General features: G+C 36.1%; 1 pseudogene; it reads right to left on the reverse strand.

Annotated features, from left to right (window-relative positions):
• LOC149255573 ((R)-linalool synthase 2, chloroplastic-like) overlaps window positions 1–17,629 on the reverse strand; it is a 149,499-nt pseudogene that overhangs the window by 51,908 nt on the left and 79,962 nt on the right.

Genomic DNA, 17,629 nt, shown 5'->3' on the forward strand with positions numbered 1-17,629 from the left:
AGTATAGGGGCCTAACAAAATGATATTAGGAGATTAGTAAAGAGGATCAAATTAAGTGATGTTATGGCCATACCATTGTATTCATTGACGCTTTGAACAAAGAGACTCGGAAACACCAAGAACATCGAGTGCCCTCCAAGAATTGGTCATCCAATACAATGTAGTCCTTGTGGTTTGTAGAGAGTCTTCTTGCTCTAACATCGGAATCTTCAAACCAACTCTGCACAAGGTCATTACAAATGTAAAAAATCAGCAATACACAAATTTGGTAGTAAATATGACCAAAATAAGAACTAGTGCAAACAATTTTCACAATCCTACTTTTGAAACCAACATTATAATCTCCTTAGCATTATGATCAGTTGTCACTATTCTTCCTAGGTCAACAAACTCAGCTCCGCCTTGACAAAGTGTAATTGCATAAAAGGAATGTCGGTCTCATGCAAATAGGTCTCCTATAATGAATGCGCAGGAACCTAGTACATAGACCATTTTTCTCTTCACTTAGCTACCTAGGGCTTATTTCCCTTTCCAAATATCAATAATTATTTTCCAAGTAAATATAAAATAAGAATAATATTTTACTATATTCTAAAAGGTGAATATGCTGAAATCATGCCACAAATCAAATATCTTTCCTCAAACCACCAAATATATAAAGAAAACAATAATAATTATAAAAATAAAACTAGATCTATCAATCTATGCATGAAATGAGTCAAGCGACTAAAAAAATATGACCAAAACAAACCAAAAATTTCAAACTTGACAAAATCCTCTAAACAAGCAGCAAACAAACCGCTAAAATTTTCTAAGATATCAGAGCTAGACATCAATACAATTTCATGTACTTGAATAAGCCCATTGTTGCTTAGCGTTAGACTTCTTAAATTAGTTATTTATCATTTAATACTAGGACACTATCTATGTGAAAAGAAATAGGTCCCAGCTTCATCAAATCCGACTTCATTTCCAATCAAAAATCAAATCCAAAGGACACTAACTCGTTACTCTAGTATAGTGCTAAAGTTAAATACACAAAATAACAAAAAATAAAGATATGATAAAAAATAGACCTACAACATTGTATTGGTCAAGTGTGACAGGGACACCAATAACTGAGACTAGAGAGATTTGTAGAATGTGGTAGTTACTAGTGTGTGTCTATTGTGCAATTAGTGGTATGGTGGAGAGACCTACCAAGAAGGGACACTGGTCTCGGGAAAGTATAGTAGGGAGATCCATAGAAACTTTATGTGAAAGGAAGATGAGAAGTGTTGTCTTCAAGTTGGGTTATGTTATGGTAGAATTTTGTTGGTGATAAGTGGTAACAAAACACTTACATCAACAGGTAAAAAGTAAATTCGGGGCATGAGTTGGACTGACTCATGTTATCTCATCCCTTAATCATCCTAAGGAAATGTGGGGACTCGAACAACTTAGTACTTGAAAGACTTGAAAGCATGGCTGACAAATGACTAACAAGAAATGGCTAACAAATGACTTGAAAGTCTTGTTAAATTAGTTATTTATCATTTAATAATAGTCAGACACTATCTATGTGAAAATAAATAGGTCCCAACCTCATCAAATCCAACGTTATTTCCTGTCACAAATAAGAAACAAACAATGTAATGTTTAAATATGAAACATCAATCTTAAAATAACACGCATCAAATTAATGTCGCTGTAATGTTACAATGAAAAATACAAATATAGAACCTATTTTTACCTGGATTTGACATATAGTAATCTTGCATGGTCAATGGCACATGTATACCAAAATAAGAGTCCTAGGGTACTTCAATTTCCCAATTCTCATCTTGATCCTCATTTTCTAAATTGTGAACATGATCTTCTCTAAATGAACTGTCATTATGAGCCTCCAAAACATTATGTTCTATATCAAGTTCATTAGAGAGATTTGTTATATTTTTTTCTCCCCTTCTATCACAATCTGATCGCCAAAGAGTTAGCGCTCTTTCATATGGAAAATTGTCAATGTCATACTTTGTTACATATAATCTTAAACATGTATCCACATGTTTATCAAGCTTGTTCCTCAACTTCAACTTCAAGAATGATAATGTACTAAACATTCTCTCATCCTCCACTGATCCCAAAATCATGCTTTGACACAAATCCGCTAATTTGAAATATTTTGATATGTTTTCTTGCAGGTATTGGCTAACACTTAAAGTAGTCCATAATCTTGTTATAGCACCATTTTCATTAGGACTCTCCAAAAAAGTATATTGCTTCCACATTGTTTCAGCAAAGCGTCCACCTTGTTGATACAATTTTGATGAATCTAAAATACCTTCAATTTGTCCTCCATGTATTGAGACATTATTGCAAAAATGATCTACTAAACATTTTAATCTTTTTTGAAAATTGGCTTTTAAAGTTCTTGGACATTGACAATTGTTCCAATATTGAGGGTATACCACACACATGGCCTCCAACAATTCATCTCGAGGAAATCATTCTCTTCTCTCTAATGATAGTGATGCTGCAATTTCGATCAAATTTTGTCTCACTGAAATCACAATATTATCAAATTTGTCTCTTGACATGGGGAAATATTTGGTGATTCGTCCTGTCTTACTAATATAATGAAAGAGAACAATATACCCACACACTGCGATACATTGTATCCCTTTTTCATCAAACGTCAAAAAATTTTCAGTATTTTCTATATTGATGATCTTAGTCCAACTTTTAAACTCTGGACCAGTAAAAGAGTATGGCATCATATACAAATTATCCAATGCAAGACATGTTGACTTTCTCGCATTTGTGTATTCCGCAATATACATTGTGCGATTCTGAGACATTTTCACGAGGACATTCATTTCATGTATCATAGGAAGAATTCCAGCCAATGTCAATAATGTCTCTATATTAGTTAGTCGAGAAAGAAGATCTTGAGCTTTGTCTACATTGTAGCGATTTTCATACATCAACCCTACCAAAGATTTGAACTCACTAAATAGCCATTGAGTTGGTCCATTTAATGAGATCCATCTTGTATCAACATCTTTCAGTAGTTTTTTTTCCATCTGTAACACCATCTACAACACCATCTGCAAATTGTTGAAACTCTAAATATCATTTTGAACTACGAGAAAAGTATGCATGAGTCTCATGTACAAGATCTTCAACTTTTGAAACTGATGGAAACTTGCTTACTATTTTAAATGCAAGATTCATCCTATAAGCCATACAATGAACACATAGTATATATGGTGAAGTTGATAGTTGTAGCCTAACACAAAGGCCATTCATTTATCCTTGCATTACCGATGATCCATCTGCTCCAACACATACCAACTTTTTTGCAAGCATTAAATGATCCATACCACTTTCCTTCAAACCATTAAGAACAAGTTCATAACTATTTTTAGCTGTAGAAGTCTCTCTCATATTTTTAATCCCAAGTAGATAGGAATGCCTAATATGGTCATTAACCATATAAAAGCTCATGCAAATCCATGAAGTATTATCTATAGTCATAACCTCATCGAAAGACAATGCCAAAAACCTAGCATTTGCAATCTTCTCTTTCAAATCATCCCTTTCTACTTGAGCTAGATAACTTGCCCATTCCTAACCACTGGTTACAGACCAATGAGAAGATGGAAAGTTTGGCACTTGAAGAAAAAATAGAAATTTCATGTGATCTGAATAATCTTTCATAGGACGACCTTTAGATAAGATGTGAAATACAGTGCTCAATTGTATCGTCTTGGATAATAAACTTCTTTCCATCGTCTTTTCAAATAGAGATATGATGGTTCCTCCACTTGCCTCAAGTTTCCTCTTACTTATTAAATATTTTTTATATTCTTCTGCATATTCAACATGTCGAAATTCCTCAAAAGATTTCCATATAACAATAGATTTCTCTTTACCATCTACAATTTTATTTTCATCTAGGTTCATCTGAAATTTCGTTACCTTTTGAGTTTTCCAACTACACGCAATACATCTAACTTGTCGGAAAACCTCATTGTCATTTGTAAGAGGCATTTCTTCAATAAATGGAAAACTTGAGACCCAATTTTCTTGGAATCGTCTCCCTATGGTCCACTAACCTCTTTTCCTTTTCCGCGAATGGATTGTGTCACCTTCCAAGGAAAAATCTTTAACATTTTCATCACCAATTTCTGTTGAAACTGCATTTATCTCACCCTAATCACTTGAGGAACCTATTATTTCATCCATCATATGGATATCAAATGCATTTCCACAAGAGTTAACCTCTCTCTCAATAACAGATTGTTCAAAGGAGCTTGAATCATGAAGAGAATGTGTATTTTTGGATGGATCCTTTTGAAAGTATGATAATACATCCATTTGCCTTGATGGTTTCTTCCCACGATTATCTTTTGACATCTCACTGAATATTCCACAAGTAAAATTTCAAATCGATCTGCAAACCTGCATCAACAGTTTCCAAGCGTTGAGATATGCTTCATATAAATTCACTTGTTCATAGAAAATAGAATTGTACTTTGCAAAATAATTGTTGAGTCAACATTGAAAGAAAACATATTAGAAATTGAATTTTGAGGCAAAATGGAATTTCACAAAAATTATTTAACAATGATAATGGGAAACTATTAACTTTTAAGACATAAAATATAATAATTCATTTGTATAACATTGAAACAACATCATCCTTGCAGGTCTATCTTAGTCCTTTTGGTTTACTAGTTTGGCTTGGGTCGATATCCATGCTAGATATCTATGGGTGGGCTTTGAATCATTCCCATTCCATGCAGTCAGTTTTTTGGACAAATTATATTAGAAAAATTAGTGACTCTTTGAATTCTGTGCAGAAAATAGAATATTAATCCTCATGGATTTGAATGTAGGCATGATCTAGCATGAAATCCATTGTTAAATGAGTAAATTTCATATGGATTTGTTGTAGAATTCCCTTGTTGTTTTACATTTGTGTAGCCATCTATCATGCTAAGAAGTGGGTGAATCAATGAAATTTTCATGTGTTAAATGGGAATTCTATATGAGCATTTGTAATTCCATCTGCAATTTGCATCACAAATCCCATCTCTTCAATAGCGCTAACACTTTTATTGGTTCTTACTAGATTAACACACTTCTCTCTATCTCGATGATTTGGGGTTTCTTGGGGCCATAGTGAGCGAGGTTTGTCACACAACTTTCGCTCCCTTAATCTAGATATATATCAGTTTTCTCTCCCTAAATCAGATATATATAAGCTTTCGCTCGCTTAATCCAGATATATAAGAGCAGGGATGGACGGATGTGAATGTCAAAAGAAAATTTTTCTGTACACATAGTTGTCTTTGCTTTTGGATGTAAAGAATAATTTGATTTATATATAATACCACATCAGACATTTCAATATATCAGCAGGGATAAGATATTGGTCTCTGCATATATTTTTCTGTTATGAGATGGGCATTTGTGTATGTGTGAAGAATAATTTGATTTATATCTCACTATAGCAATTTCAACTATGGCTCAACTTTACAAAATGCGTGCAGGAAGGAAGAAGTTATGTGATGTATAATATCCCCAAGTCATTAGCAACATGAGAAGCACTCTGGTAAACATTGAAAAATTAATTTTGAAACGTGATAATGGGGGCACGTTGAAAATTTAATTCTGAAATGTGAGAATGGGGGCGGGTTGAAAAATTAATTTTGAAATGTGATAATAGGGGTTAGCACAGTACGTTTCTAGAGCATTCAAGTATATTTTTTTCATTGTCAGTGAGATGATGGATGTTGGACTATACATTGTCGAATTCTTCTTCAACACATCATCATGATGTTGCGAAAAGGGCAGAATAGGGATTTCTTAGGGAGAGTGCAGGGTGCGTGCTCAAATATATATGTGTACAATATTTTGCTCGCTGAACCCATTTTGGGCAAAGACAGTTGACACTATGTTGCACCATATGTTGTTTGAGATAGGATGGGATGCCCACTGCAACATTGCGGAATAATGTCATGTTTGAAGATATGACAACGGAAGAAGCCAATTGAAAAGGAAGATGAAAACTTTTGGTTGTAACACACATTTCATTTTGAAGGAGAGGTGGAAGAAATTTTGATTTATTATGATAAGAATGTGAAGTTCATTTTGATTGGTAATGATATAGATGTCGTGCTTATGACTCTATTTTTAAGAAAGAAATAAACACAACGGGTTTTCCTTCTTATTTATTAGTTATCCGGGTAATGGAATTTACAATGCTTGCAACCTCCAATGGTTGTTGTTGTTACAACAGTTAAAACCACAACATGACCAAGTCCTCTTTATCTCGCAAGTCCCATTGGTCTGAGTCTCAGTTGCACCCACATTCACTGTACAAACTAGCTATCAATGGATCCTCTTAAAACTAGGAATTATGGTTACCCTATTTCTGCATTTTCTCTACTCCACACACACACACACACAGATATATATATATATATATATATATATATATATATATATATATATATATATATATATATATATATATATATATATATATATATATATATATATATATATATATATATAGATATATATATATATATATATATATATATATATATATATATATATATATATAGTAGGATTGGTGGATTCGTTTTGGGCAGAAGGCAAATGGGTTTGGATGTGAAAATAGGAATGAGAATTTTCAACTTTGGTCTTGCCCTTTCTTTCAAGGTAAGGTAGCAAAATCAATTGTGACATTGGATTTTTGGTTTCTAATGCATGAAGATTGTTGATCCAAATATTTGCAAAACTGTTCTCTTCTCTTTCATACTATTAGCCTTAATGATTAAAAAAGAATAAAGTGCTTCACTTGACCCACGTTGGCTCCAAAAAATATATTTCGCAAATCCAATGATAGAAAATATGTCTAGCTATGGAAGTCTCCATTCTAAATTCGATTTTGATGGTTGAAAAAAATATATTTCACTATGTAAAAACCACAAATCCAATGACAAACAATATGTTCACTTGTGAAAGTCTCCATTCTAAATACAATTTTCATGGGTCAAAAGAAGATATTTCATGCTATAAAATCAACAAATCCAATGACAGACAATATGCCCACTTGTGGAAAGTCTCACCACACCACAAATCTAATGACAGACAATATGTCCACTTGTGAAAGTCTCTATTCAAAATACGATTTTCATGGGTCAAAAAAAGATATTTCATGTTGTAAAAACCACGAATTCAATGACAAACAATATGCACACTTGTGAAAGTTTCACCGCAAATCCAATGATAGACAATATGTCCACTTGTGAAAGTCTCCATTCTAAATTCAATTTTGATGGTTCTTCAAGAGGTTTCCCTAGCAAATGCAGGTTTTGAGTTTGTAATTAGGAATCACATGGAAGACCCATCCTATGTTGCTATAGGGAATATAGGCTAACCTACCAAGAATTATGTCGACGTTGTGGCAGCCAAGAAGGAGCTAGAGCGTCCATAAATTTGAATGCAGAAGTGTAGACTTGGAAGGGGACTCAAAACTCAACTACGATCAATTAAGGAATCAACAACCTTCCATGAATCATTGGAGGTTGGAGTCCATTGTCATAAATGAAAAGGGCGGCTTCCCTCATCCCCAATTTGGAACTCAAACACGCAAGGAGCAGGAAGGATGGGTGCAACAAGATATCCAGATATGTGGAGCATCCTCCAGGGGGATATGAAAAGAAAAACTTCACTTCCTGAATGATGCATATAGGAATAATGTGGGAGGATCAAGGATCTTTAATGATGGCAATTCAAGCCATCAATCCACCTTGCCACAAAATGAATAATCGGGAAGGATCCATCCATCATGGCACTTAAAAAGTGCCTCAGAGGTGTGGAAACCCCTTGATCAAATTAACCATCAATGGAGAATGAAACCTAGAGCCAAGTACGATGAATGAGGTTTATGTGTTAAGTCCATGACAAGGAGATAGTTAAGATGCACACCTCACTATCTCCAATGGTCTACACAAATTCCGAAACTTGTGTTTTCATTCTATGGAACTCTACTCGCATTCTCTCTCTCTCTCTCTAATATGTTAAGTCGATGACAAGGAGATAGTAAAGATGCATGCCTCACTATCTCCAATGGTCTACACAAATTCCTAAACTTATGTTTTTAGTTTATGGAACTCTACTCGCATTCTCTCTCTCTCTCTCTCTCTCTCTCTCTCTCTCTCTCATAATGTTGTCTATCTTTGTCCCTGTTTGAGCCTCTCTCTACCATGGAGGATCCTCTCTAGGTTTCTTTAGTGCATTAGTAAAAGATTGAGTCTGCCTCCCTGTTTGACCGAGGTTTTTGTGATATCTATCATGGAGGATCCTATCTAGGTTTCTTGTGTATGATTGACTCTTCCTCTTCCCCCAATCATCCACCACATATATGTGGCCCTGGGAAGCATCCCTTCCTTATTCCTACTTGAGATAGAAATTTATTATTTGCTGCCAACAAATAGGACATTGTTACTTCTAGATAGAGTTTTGGGAACTTTACCTTCTTCTTGGCGTTGGGGAGGAGTTTTGGGAGCTATACCGTCTTCTTGGGGTTGTGGAGGAGCTTTGGAGCTATATCTTTTTCTTGGGCTTGTCATTCAACATGACCCAATCTTAATCGGAGTGTTGGGTCTCCTTCCTTTGTTGGGGGTATTGTCCTTTTTCTTTGGCATTCCAACCAATTATGTATTATCCACTTTTCAAAAATCAATTTTCCCTCTCCGAGTTCGATGACGTTCATGATTTCGGTTTCAAATATATCAAGCATTGCTCCAACACTTTTCATTTTAGGTTTTTAACCCAAAAGGTTAAGCCTTCCCCTTCCAAAATTGGCCAATAGTATTTTTGTTTCAAAATCAAACCCCTCGCACTTACAAACCACTGGAATAAATAAGCCAAATTACAAGGGCCTATTTTTAATAAAAAAATAAAAATGGCTTTTACAATAATAAAATAACAAATTAAAAATAGTTCTCAAATTGTCAATAGAATCAAATCTGAAATCGGTTGGAAGGTTTCTGGAAATTGTTGGCTGGAAATAGTTGCAAAGGACCTCAAAGCTACCACTTGTCTTTAATACTGCCAACTATGTCTTGAAAATATGGAATTGTTGATTTAGTGCCAAGTAAATTGGGATGTGATTGTCACATTAGTCCACAAAATTTGGAGTAAATTTTTACCTATTGATTTCTCCTAAAACGCTCTATCATCGATGGATTTGAATGATTAAACATTTGCTTGAAAATATGGGAATGATCTAATTGTTAAACTAATGCCTAGAAACATTTATCACATCAATTTTTGGACTTGTCACCTAAATTGTTGCCACAACTCTTGCTTCATATATGATCCAAAAAGTATACTGCAACAATCTTTATTTGGTAGATAAAGTTAATCTTACTATACTAGCTCCCAAAGGTTATGTAATAGCAAAATAATATGCGATTGTTGACAAATATCCTCACTTTGGAACGCTCTACCTGTTGATATTCTTCCTTGTATTCTTTGTTGACCATTCGTATCATCACAGTGACCAAGGTCTATTTGAACAAAAGTGATCACTACTTGCTCAACAATTCCAAATTCTACAGTATTTCCATATAAACATTTTGATCTTTGCACAACAAGTTATCTTGCCATCATACTTTTCCCTCATCCTACTAATTCGCCACTCTGTATCAACAAGCCTCAAGATGTCCTCTAGCTGGCTCATATGTATACCCAAACAATGAAGAAGGTAGAATATCGTGGATGAACAAGGTCATAGTGAAGGGAAACAACAATTTGGGCATGGCAAACACTAAAATCCAACATTATTGTGAATGTCTTCTTCTCATCTATCCACAGGAGAATATTTGCAATTTTTTTTAGTTTTAATTTTACAATCATTTTGTAAGCCTTGGATGGCTGGTTAAAGTTTTGAATCTTTATAATAGGCACTTCACACGAAATCATAGATGGAAATTTTGGTTTTTACAATCCTCTTCCTGCAATATGTTACGGCTTGCCTCCCTAAACCTGAATAAATCCACGAACAAACGTAGAACCAGAGACCAACTCTTTGTATCCTAAGATATAACTTAACACTTGGAGTTTCCTGCAATTCTTTCTAGACTCCATGGCTCTTATACCCTGCATCATTTTTCTTATATCCAACAAAACATGACCCTTACAACAATCTAATATATTTTTAACATGAAATCGAGGGTTTTGAAATAAAGAGATGTAGAATAGAGGAGGACAACTCTGCATGTGCCTCCTCCATCTTAGATTCTTTCATTTACCTCACATTCAATAACCCAACAATAGTGCATTTGTGTGAACTGGACGTTATCTCCTTGATCTAATAGCATTGAATGTTTGAACATGGGAGGATATGTTGATTAAAATTGAACAATGACGTAGTATTGAAAATAGAAAAAACGTCATCTATACATTTTCCTTAGCGATTTTCAAACTATGTGTGCCTTTCCTTTGACACGAATTGGGTGTCCTTGAAAATTTTGAGACATCTAGAGTCATACACTTTGAATGGTCATCCTGGTTTGGCGCTAGAATGTAGACAGCTAGAGTCATACACTTTTTGTTTGACAACGAAAGCCCACTGCTGGGACATAGAGAACCAAACTAGGGTCTCTTAGGTGAGACAGGAAGAAGTAGACTAAAACTGAGGAAAAAGAAGTTAAGTTGACAATGTGAATTAATTTTTAAGACAAGCTTGTAATTTAGGAAATTGGAATTGCAATTGGTTTGTATCCATGATCAATCCATCAATGGCATCTTTGTGTTCATATATATTTCTAGAACATAAGAATGGAACACTAATATCAATCTGTGAATTGAATGGCACATAAAAACAAACAAGAACAAGATTAATGGCAATCTGTGAATGGAATGGTTAATAGAAATATGTGAATGAATGGGATGGCATTTGTTAACAAACATTACTAATATTAGTTTCAGTTTTGAAATAGTTGTAGATAATTTATTTATCAGTTTCAGTGTGGAGGCCAACTCTAACTACAAACAGTTTCAGTTGGTTTGATGGTTGCGGCTTACCTGGAATGCTAAACCCCTTCAGATTCTGATTCAAAAATGGCCAAGAAATGGAGGATTCCACACAAAATGTATACCCTAGCGCTGGTTGCAACAAGTCACCAAGAAATGGAGGATTCCACACAAAATGTATACCCTAGTGTTTTGGGAAGTTTTAGTGTCTACGGATAAACGCTTAAACCCCTAGACTAGTAGCTAAGTCTAGAACAACAGTGCAAAACATTCTCTACTTTTCCTATGACCAATAGATAAAATAAGAGGCAAAGAAGCCTACCTGTAGCTTTCACTTGCTCCTTATCTCCCTTGACCAATTCTATTGCTCCTCTCCGTACTTAATCCGCTTGAAGAGTACCTGCACACAGACAGAAGACAACAACCAATCAAAGCATATGATAATGATCTATTGATTAAAGATAGCATGGAATCAAGTACATGATACACATATCAAAAGCATAAATGAATAACACAAGCATATGGAAAAAGCTTTGAACACTTTATTATTAAAAGGAAGAGTTACAACCCATTGCTCGATTCAGCATCACTCCTCTAGTTCAATCCCATCCTCTCCTCATAACAAGCAAGACATTTTGACATCATTACGATACATGAAATCAACTCAAGTCTCATACTAATACCATCTCCCTATAATTCAATAATTTCCAGCCCCTGATCACTTAGATGAGTGGTATTTTTATAGGTAAATGAAGGAAGTTATGCCATAAATGGTGATAATGAATGCCCTCCCAAACTTAGAATTTAGTTCCATGGAGGAAGGGATAAGGGATTGATGTTACTTAACTCCCCTCCTCATCGAAATACGAGCTCAAAGGAGTAGATAGGTTTGAGAAACTTCTAGAGGCATCCAATGGATCAGGAATCTTTCAAACCCTCATGGAAATTCGCTCAAATTCACCCAGCATAGGCCAAAGAGGGACCAAGTGTGCTGCACAACACCCTATCAATGTATGGTTTGCATTGCAGCACACCCTAATGAAGGCCTACCTATGCTGATCTTCTAAGAGGCTGTTTCTGGATGATTTTAGTCATGAAACTTCTTGGGAATCTAGGCATTCTGATGATTGACTTCTTTAGGGCATATAACAACTGAATTAGGGTTTGATGGGCCCTAATAGTATTGATCCGTAAATTAGGGTTGATGTGCCCAAATGGATCTGTAACAGTTGCCCCCTGAAGCATGAAGTCGTAAATATGTATGTCGAGTGAAATGCTTTATCATGTGGAGAGGAGGTTTCGAAGTGGAAGGTGACTTGCATCAATTACAATACATATATCATGATAATTTGATTTTTTCTCATGAGCTAGCTAAGGGAAGGCATACCCATGCTCAGCTTACAAACTTTCATTACATGTGAAAATATAGTCATCTACAGATATAGACCCATGAATGGATGACCATGAATGTAAGGCCATTGTAAATTTGATTTAGAACTCCTGAAAACATCGCAACCCAGATGGATGAAACTAGATCTGGGGTCTTTAATCTCATTCAATCTTTCTCTCAAGTACAAGTATAACCATGTGAATAGATGTTCTGAAGTCGAACATGGGAAGACATCGTCTGATTACCAGCCAATGATGTAAGCCATTAACAGACGCGAGAGGAATAACTAATAATGATAATGACCCTCAAGGTACTACAGTACATTTCACATGGTGTGAATAAATGATTTGACATCGAACACCATACAAAGTCTTTCGGTCGAAGGCCAGTGATGTCAACCTATCGCCGGAAGCGAGAAACCTACCATTGATGTATGCAAGCCTCAAGGTATTGAAGGGGTGTTTCTAAGTCAACTTCTTGGATGATGTGCTGATGTCGACAAGAAGCAACTCATCACAGGAGGGCCTTGATGTATCCCACATCAACGACATGAAACGAGGTAAATGATTTTGGAGATGAAAAATCGACTGACAACACAAGGTTCAGGAATGGCGGTCATGAAAATGAAGGTTTACGGTATTGCAAAGGATGAAGTTTGAACTAAATGACTTCTCTTGAACATGTCGGCGACACTAAGATGAATTGGTAGCATTGACCCAAAACAAAGTAATGGTTGGTATGATAGACCAATAGTATGATAACCATCAAGCTGAATGACCCAACCACATAGTCACGATGATGAGGTGAAAGTGTCATGTTCAAGAGCGACTTGCACCATAAAGTGTTCTTGGCTTTTTCCCATTTCCCCAGTCATTGCTGACCAGTACCTCTTTATTTTTTATCAAGCTTGAGGAGGATAACATATGCTTGTTGTATAATTTCACCCTTTGGGTGAATCCGTTGCTATTTGATGTTTTAACGAGTCTAGGGAAGGTGAAACTCGATCTTGTCTAGATGGAAAAGTTTGTCTCTATTTGATGTTTTTAACGAGTTTAACGACAAAGATAACTCAATCCTTTTCATATTTAGGGAGTTTGAAAAGGGACGAAAAGGAAACTCCACAAGTTCTTTTTCGTAAGTTAATCTCTCAAGTCCGAAAAAAAGTAAAATAATACAAGAGATATATCGTTTCCAATCCTTTAACGAGTAGGAATGGACAAGTGCTCGGCAATCTTTTGATATTTAGAGAGTCTAAAAAGAGCTTAAAGAGGACTCCAAGGGGGTTCCTTTTTCATTTTTAACAAAGCTCAAAAAAGAGATAAAAGTTTGCTTTGTGGTAAAAAATGTTCAATTTACATTTGAGCACGTGAAATTCTACATTTCAATTGTTAAACCTGCTCAAAACACCATCAAAATAGATTAAAAATACCTGTTTCATGGATAAAAATGAATAAAAACTAATGTTTACTCAATCAATGTGCAAGAAATAAACATAAAAACAAGTTTTACCATTCATTTTTACCATTTCACTTTTACCCTTTGATTTTGGTGCTCTGGAGCAGTTTTTACCTCGAAGTTCACTAGCTGATTGCAAAGGATTTAGTGGACTATTCCTCGTGTCGTCCAGACCAGGTAGGAGCTATCTCTGTTCTCTTTCATTTCATTCCATTTATTTTCAGTTTTAAGCAAAATTTTGAGTTTTTGAGGCCCCTAGGGTTTCATTTTTTAACTCTGGATCAGCGCACCCTTTCAGTATCAAAAGGTGCACTGCATTGCACACACCCAGAAGGCTATATGCATTGCAACACACTGTCTCTAAGGGAGGGGTGCACTGGGTGCAAAAACAAAATTTACACAGTTGTTTTCTCCCAAATTTTTTGCTGCTTTTTCAAAAAATGGATCCTAATTTGTCTAATGGTTGTATTGTCGAAATTCATTGGATCAAAATGGTGATTATATGGAAAGAACAAGAGCATGAAGAACAAGATATGATTTCCCTAAATAATCAGGGTATGGTTGAGGCCCTAAGGAATTGTGAGTTACTCAAGTATTTTCGATTATCTACCATGCGGCGACAAATTGAGCTTTTACAGTTCCTTGTCTGTTCTTGGGATCCTACTGATCAGGCCTTTCACATCAGGGAAAAAGTGATCCATTTTACCATCGATGATATATACTTTCTGACTGGACTGTCGAGGTAGGGTGCCCCCATCTCACTATCAGGATTTACTAGAGGAGGTGAATCAGTGAGAGATTATATACGACAGTTTTGCCGGGAAGGATATCAACCTAGCAGAGACGGAAAGATTAACATCAGGGATGTTAGTGACTTTCCGTTGAGGACTATCCCTTTTACCCTTGCTAAACTGGCTGGCGGTGCAACACTACACTTGGCAAATAGATCATACATGCAGTATGCTTTAGAGTGTTTAGAGCCAAAAGTGTTCAACTGGTGTGAGGCAGTTCTTTCATCCATGAAAGAACAACTGACCAAGGTAAAGAATGGAAAGACAAAAAATTTTGGCTATGGGTCGATCCTGATCTCTTTTTCCTTGGAGAGAATTCCACTTATGCAGCCACAACTTATTTCACTGGGAGTATCTGGACCTAGAGATCCACAGATGCAGAGATGGGTAGATCTTATGGCTAGACATGCTGGTCAGTCATTGATCTCATTTACCCATGCATTCTTTGAGTGGTTTGATTGACAAGATATGGCCTTCGCAGAATATCCATATTCAGGAATGGATTTCTGTGGTGATCCAGATTTGATGTTACCAGTTGGAGCACAGTGGAGTGCTATAGGTAAATTGTTTGACCAAAGTGTTTTTGATTTTAAAGTTTCTACGTTTTTTTGTGTTTTTTTATTATCTCCAAGACTAAACAAAACATTTTTTAATGTATGTAGATGTTGGACCTATTCGACCTGTGGGGCACCAACGAGAGGTAGGTGGGCCAGCACAGAGACCTATTGGGAGAGTAGTTCTCTGAGACTTAGATTTAGCTGAGACATTGGCTGAGCTACAAGATCACATAGAGGGTTTGACCTTAGGCATTTCGGATGTCTGGATCGAGGAGTTGCCTATGTGACTACAACACCACACCATCGGTGTGCTGAGTCATTGGATGAGACTCTTACGTATGATAGCACAGGCTGTGACCTGTTATCATGAGCAACACTAGTCTACTTAGATGTTTTTTGCATACATTTTGAGTTTTTGGGTCAGATGACCAATTTTTGTCTTGGACACAAACTATTTGTAAAAATTTTTAACACAATTATCTATTTTACTTTTAGAGTTTTATTATGGTTAAGTGATGCAATCCTATTCAATTGATGATGTGAATTGAAAATATTTACTTTACATATGTCGCAAATGTCTATTTAACACATAATTTGCTAGAGAATCAGTTAATGTGTTTAGATTTATGGAAATATGATGATATTGAATAAACTCAAAATACCTTTCCAAAATATGAACTCTAAGGAACATGCGATGAATTGCTGGGTTTCGGACAGTATAAATGCTAGTAAGTTGTAGTACAATGAGTTGTGAGTCTAGCCTAATGATGATTCGACGTATGCCAAGTGAAATGGCATCAAAGAGGAGTTCAATCAATGTGCTATACTCAATGATATTGTTTGTCAATTGTCCAATACATATCCCTCTAAAACTCACTAACTCGCTGCTTGGAGCGAAAATGGCCCATGCTGCAGAGGATAAATTCTATGTACTATGACTAGCCCCATCGGCGTAACCAACAAATGGTTCCGAAAAGTTTGACATCTGCAACAAATGCAAAGTGGATTACTTAACAAAATAAGAACTCTAAAAGAAACACACACACACATGCAATCAAAGCATATATACAGTGAGTTTTACTACACTTAACTAAGCATAGTAACGTTTAAGGTACAGTCCATTTCGAGGCTACAACAATGGAATCCCATCATAGTCTACTAACTCATAGGCACCTTTCGTCAAAACACACTTAACAATATAAGGGCCCATCCAAAGTGGTTCAAATTTTCTTGCGCCAAGTTTATCAGACTCCTGATCGTAAAGCAAGACCAGGTCACCTTCTGAGAAGACACGAGGCTTGACATTTTTATCATATTGCACCTTAATACATTTCTTGTGTGCTTCATTAGCTAATGCGGCATCACGACAGGTTTCATCCAGATGGATTAACTCTAAGAAACGTGCTTCTTCTTCAGAAGTGTCGGGTAGTAGGTCAATCGCGAGTTTGAGAGACGAGATTTCACATTGGATTGGTAAGACTGCTTCCAAACCATACACCAATTGAAAGGGTGTAAATCCGATCGCATTTCTCACCGAGGTTCGATATGCCCACAGAGTCGAGTACAGGATTAAATGCCAATTTCTTTTATGAACTCCAATCATTCTTTGCAACATGCGCTTAAGGACTTTGTTGATAGCCTCAACTTGTCCATTAGCTTGCAGGTAGTATGGAGTAGAACTATCATGTGACAGTCCTAACTAGGCGGTAAACTCAACCATCATGTGATTGCGAAAATGTGATCCATGATTTGTAACTATGGCTTGTGGTACACCAAACTTGGCAACCACATGGTTGGAGAAAAATAAAGCAATCGTTTTGCCACTGTTGTTCAATGTTGGCATCGCCTCATCCAATTTGGTAAAATATTCAACGATGACTATAATATACCCATGCCCCCCGGCCTAGGTGGGGTTACATGTCATAAAGTCAATGCCCCATTTGGCGAATGGGCCAACAACAACGAATGGATGCAGTGGTGTAGGTGGTAATCAGGTTTTTCGGTCAAATATCTGGCAGGCATGGAAACTTCAGATAGCAATAATGCAATCTTTAAATATAGTGGGCCAGAAGTAACCAGCACGAAGAATTCTCTGTGCGGTAGCTTAACCAGATAAATGCCCCCCACAAGCACCTAAATGACATTCATTCAAAACTTTTCCAGCTTCCTCATGAGTGAGACACCTACATAAAATTGTATCGACACCACGATGATAAAGTGTATCACCAATGATCAGATAATATTTAACTTGGTATCAAGTACATCGCTGTTCAGAGCGAGAAGTATTAGGCCGAAAAGCTTGGGTCTAGAGATAGACTGGTATATCTCCATACCATGGATCACTTGATGAGATAAGAAACAGAGTATCATCTAAGATTGATGCTTTTGATGTTAAA

The sequence above is a fragment of the Pinus tabuliformis genome, chromosome 7 (genome assembly GCF_031772625.1).
Source record: "Pinus tabuliformis cultivar Carrire ecotype Pingquan chromosome 7, CPIR1, whole genome shotgun sequence".
NCBI classification, from domain to species: domain Eukaryota; kingdom Viridiplantae; phylum Streptophyta; class Pinopsida; order Pinales; family Pinaceae; genus Pinus; species Pinus tabuliformis.